The following is a 5749-nucleotide window of genomic DNA, read 5'->3' on the forward strand; positions in this document are numbered from 1 at the left end:
CGCCTGATATCTTCTGCTTCAAGGTAATCCTCAACGTTGGCAGTTAGGCGGGACCGTGCGTTATCATCCATCAGGAGGAAGGTGGGACCCACTGCACCCTTGAAAAGGCGGACATACTGGTGCAAAATGACGTCCCGATACACCTGACCTGTAACAGTTCCTCTGTCAAAGACATGCAGGGGTGTACGTGCACCAATCATAATCCCACCCCACACCATCAAACCACGACCTCCATACAGGTCCCTTTCAAGAACATTAAGACGTTAGTTTCCGGTTCCTGGTTCACGCCAGATGAAAACTGTCACTGTTGAGACTATACCTGGACACGTCCGTGAACATAACCTGGGACCACTGTTCCAGTGACCAAGGACTGCGTTCTTGACGTCACGCTTTGCGGGCTCTCCTGTGACCAGGGGTCAGTGGAATGCACTTTGCAGGTCTCTGGGCGAATAAACCATGTCTGGTCAGTCGTCTGTAGACTGTGTGTCTGAAAACAACCGTTCCAGTGGCTACGCTAAGGTCCCGAGCAGGGCTACCTGCAATACTCCGTGGCCTTTGCGGGCACTGATGGTGATATATCGGTCTTCTTGTGGTGTTGTACACTGTACTGGACACGTTTCCTATCTGCTGGAATCGTTGCCATAACCTTGAGATCACACTTTGTGGCACACGGAGGGCCCGTGCTACGGCCTGCTGTGTTTGACCAGTCTCCAGTCGTCATAGTATTCTACCCCTCATAATGCCATCAATATGTGTTCTTTGAGCCATTTTCAACACACAGTCACCACTAGCACGTCTGAAAAAGTCTGCACACTTATTCGCTGCACTGTACTCCGACATGCACCAACACACCTCTGCGTATGTGGACTGCTGCCAGCGCCAACGTGCGACGACCGCAGTGCAAATGCACCGTATGGTCATACCGCGAGGTGATTTAAACCCGCAAACCGCCCACCAGAGCGTTGTTTCACCATGTATCAGCATTATCCTTAATTTATGAGCATGAGTGTAGATTACAAATAACTGGATCGGGAAAACTAATGTAGGACCGATATATACGTCAAGGCCTGACACTGTTTCGTCGGTTAAGTACATGCTTACACAAAAAAGCCACGCACCACGAAGGAATTATCCGAATGTGACTGAAATCGGTAGATGTACATACACAGAAAAACAAATGATTACAATTTCAGCAGAACTGCACTATTTATTCAAGAGAAAGAGCTTCACAAATTGAGCGAGTGAATAAATCGTTGGTCCATCTCTGATCCTTCTGCAAGCAGTTATTCGGCTTACCATTGATTAAAAGAGTTGTTGAACGTCCTCCTGACAGAAATCGTGCCAAATTCTGTTCAATTGGCAAGTCTGATGGTCAAAATCCCTATTTGGGTGCAGGGACCTGCCCTTAATGCTCCAAAAATTCTGAACTGGAGAGAGATGCGGCAACCTTGCTGGCCAAGGTAGAGTTTTGCAAGGACAGAGACAAGCAGTCTCGCCGTGTACAGTGTACAGTGCAAGCACACCAAGATGAAAATAATGAATAGGTATGCAAGCGTTATTTTTTTATCATTGGTACGTAAACTCTTAATTAATTTTCACAATATTAGTGGCGATCGTCCATTACGCATAGTTTTAGTTTCGCAGTAGATTGAGGAACTCTGTGGTTACAAAAGCTAGTAAACGGCACACTGGAGTAGTTTCCACTGCACCGTCTTACGGAAATGGTGCAGTCTTCTGTTCAGAGTTGGCTTGGAAGTCGACGGTTTACTGGACCTATTCCGCTTCATTCGATTAATTAATTGATATCCCACTGTCGAGCTGTTCTCTTCCTCCACGATCTATTCCTCCACGACACGTCGTATTATTTTTCCGTTGTCACACATTAACTGGTCACAACGCTCTTCTCATCGCTATCTCTGAAAAAATGCGACTATTGCATTCAGGAATCTGAATTTTGCCTCATCGCACAATGCCTGCCAGACATTTTCCAGATGGACACAACCGATCTTGTAGACCAGATGCGTCAGCATATCACTGAGACAATAAGCTCTCCCTACCATCCCTCCTGTCCCCCCACTCCCCTAAAAAAATAAAATAACAGGAAAAACACAGCTGCTATTTCTTGCCCGCGTGATCATGAAATTCTATTGAAACAAGTCTCTTTGAGGTGGTGATAAATTGCGCGACAAACATTTGTTATTTCTACATATCGTTCTCGGGCAAATTACGTCCTTCGACCCCGTGGGACTAGAAAGTGCGTCATTGCGTCTTCCTGCAACTGTGCTGTGCAAGTGTCTGATGAATACCGTCTGAGGACAAGCTGACCGCAACTGGTTGCTCAGTAATGGAACACTGCGGGCTGGATAAGGCTGAACTCCCGTGGACTCGGTATTCTGTGAGGCACCTTCACTTGTCTGCAGTCCTTTCGGTTTCTTTTTCAGAGCCGATCTGTCCGCCCAGACTGTTCCGAGGCTATCCGAGCATGACGCCTCAAATATAAAAAGTCTATATTCACTTCGCGTAACTCCCCCAATTATCATCGTTTTGCCGAACATTTTTATGCGAATGCGTTTCGCTGCCTGTTGTACCGCTTCATCACTACAAAATAGTGATCTCTTTTGTGGTTCGCTCTACCACCAACTACATAAGCCCCCTACGACTGTTTTCCCCCTCTTCTACTTGACAGAAGCGTTACTGCGAACAGACATCAGCTACATAAAAATCTCGAAAACATCAACTGAAGAACTCAACAATTTATAGATCTGATATTTACACAAAAAAGATGATCTATAGAGTTCATAATGGTATCACATGCGTCGAAAGTATAGATGCCAGCGCGAATTCAACTCGGACAAGTAGCATGTGAAACGATTTAGAACTTATCTCCGTTTGGACTCTAAAAACTTCACTTTACAAAAATACCGCCATTGTGAGATTGCTGAATGTGTAATCAGTATTCGCAGTGCAAAGAACAGGAATGTGAACAATAACAGTAACAGTTATCAAATTAAATAAAGTCAGTAAAACTGCTCAGTAAACAAGGAAGGCTCTTAAACTTAACTGTGATCAGTGATACAAAATTTTACGTCATCTTCCTGCACCATGTACCTATTTTATCACTTTATCATGCACTAGTACACTTTTTCAGCGAGAAAATAAAAATTCGCCTCTCCATTCTTGTACACTCTGTATTATGTGGAGGAGCTTTAACATAATTATTGCAAATACCATACCTTACTTTATTAAATGCACCGCGTGGCTGCATTTCAATAGAGCGAAATCACACGTAAGTTACCAGCTCCCCAATCGTTTGGTATTACCTTTTGCAGTGTTAGCTGATGACTCTGTTAAATTATAGCTATTCCCAATATAACTCAGCACAGTGTAACCTCTGCCTAGCGGTAAGAACAGCATATTTAAGCAGCACGTCAGTTTTCATTATATGAGGTAAAACTTCCGTGCTACGATGAGCGAACTGTTAATGCATGTAAACCAGTGTGCAACCGCTTAATACACTATGTAAAAATAAATTTCCCATTTAATAATCAATTCTGGTTGATTATGATATTATGGTTGTCAACAATCATCAGTATTTAATTGATATGGACGCTACTATTAATATTTATACTATGTGATCGGAAATCTATACAAACCTTATCAGTTTGATTTGTTGGTAAGAGAAGGTGAACAGTTTGTACTACCTCTGTTAAAAAAAAATGGCTCTGAGCACTATGGGACTTAACTTCTCATGTCATCAGTCCCCTAGAACTTAGAACTACTTAAACCTAACTAACCTAAGGACATCACACACATCTATGCCCGAGGCAGGATTCGAACCTGCGACCGTAGCGGTCGCGCGGTTCCAGACTGTAGCGCCTAGAACCACTCGGCCACCCCGGCCGGCTATCTCTGTTATTTTAACAACTTTACTTATTGACTCACATGTTGCACAGTTCACTTACTGTTTATTTTCCTGTTCTAAAAAAAATAATATTTATTATTTCCTGTTAATGACTTATATAGTTATTTCCATTGGCAGTGCTCATTTGCATCTACATTTATTTGCTCAAGTGTATTAGAACACGTGGCAGATCTACATAAAAAGAAACAGAAAACACGGGAAACACTTTGCAGCAAGTGATGTTGGCACGTCGTCTATTTCACTGTAACATTAGTTTTCCTGTGGCGTGTAAGCATTTATGCTCGTATTTCCTAGATTCGTTGACATCTCTAAAATGTACGTTAGAGGTCGCAGACCATCATATTTATCTTACTTGACCTGCTCCAACCAGATGTCTTGTGTATAAATATTACCGTCGCCGTAAACAGAAAGCTATACTAAGATATGTCGAAAGTTTACCAAGCCAGAGACATCAAGCTTCCCTTTACTTGATGAAGGGGCATAACCTGTCGCCATGAGGCAAGTTTAAGGTTGTAAAATGCCGACACTAGGTGGTCCCATAAACCTAAACCGTCTCGTTACTTATGCGCGTATTAACGAACCCTGTCTCATTAGCATATTTATCCGTTTTAGCTTAAAGGATCAATTTACATAAATTAAATGTCACGAATTTTATGTAGCAATCAGTATCCTTAATGTCTTAATCTCGTCATTCAAGTAGGACTAACTTCGGTTTTGGCAATAAAGGAAGATTTTCAGCGGCGGTCAAGTTTCCGTCGATAACCTATGATCGCGTCTGGGTGCCGTTAATGTAAATACAGTCTTCGTGCTCTCAAGCCTTCCAGAAGGGCACACACAGACATAATTTCGGTAAGTTGGCCATTAAGAAATGGGACACCGCCGTTGACGCTTAGCGGTATGTTAGGCGTTTTTCAGATCATTCCCTGCGCAGAATCTAAAGGAGTATCTGATTTTATTAGGGCGGCGTTAGTGCATGTTGCTAGCAAGAACACCGGAGAAATCATCAGACGTTAAACATTATCCTCTAGTGTGCAAAACTGAAGGACGAAAGTAACTTTCACATGATGAAAATAATAATAATAATAATAATAATAATAATAATAATAATAAAATCACCCAATGGGACCAACAGAAATTACATTTTTATTTAAAGACAATAATTACACTGACGTCACCGCGATTTATGATGTCCTGTGGACATTACAAAAGAAGGGGTGTAGTTCTTAATAGGATGCGTGATAACCCTTAACGGCAGCGCATGCTCTGCAACGCGTTCCCATGCTGACTAAATGGTTAGTAAGGAGTTATTGTGGTAGTACATTACTTTCCTCCACCAGCGCAGTCGTGACTGTACCACTAAGTAGACTACACCTGTCAGTATAAACTAACAGCTTTGTCTCCACGCGTCAACACCAGACCTGCTACTCAGCGAAAAATGAGCATTAATGATCTTGCCACACGTACTTGGAGGTACTAACCAACCTACAAACATACTACTCCTAATAGCTAAAATTATCAGTCGGCAAATCAAGTAAATACTGATGTAATGTTGTTCAGTATACTTCCTCAGTCAACAACAAAAATATTGGCACTTGTACCCGTAAAACCTTGTATGTAATGTGCCTGAAAATCAAAATGAATAAACCTAAGCAACTGAAGAATTATTATGAAATGTACTTAATGGTTTTCAATTTACAATTTAATCATCTGCCAACGGTCTTGCCGCAGTGGTAACACCGGTTCCCGTCAGATCACCGAAGTTAAGCGTTGTCGGGCTGGGCTAGCACTTGGATGGGTGACCATCCGGTCTGCCGAGCGCTGTTGGCA

The 5749-nt window shown here is 42.5% G+C and overlaps 1 pseudogene; it reads left to right on the top strand.

The window, feature by feature from the left end:
* Positions 1–5631: 5631 nt before the first annotated feature.
* LOC126102530 (5S ribosomal RNA) lies at positions 5632–5749 on the top strand (annotated as a pseudogene).

The sequence above is a fragment of the Schistocerca cancellata genome, chromosome 1 (assembly GCF_023864275.1).
Source record: "Schistocerca cancellata isolate TAMUIC-IGC-003103 chromosome 1, iqSchCanc2.1, whole genome shotgun sequence".
NCBI classification, from domain to species: domain Eukaryota; kingdom Metazoa; phylum Arthropoda; class Insecta; order Orthoptera; family Acrididae; genus Schistocerca; species Schistocerca cancellata.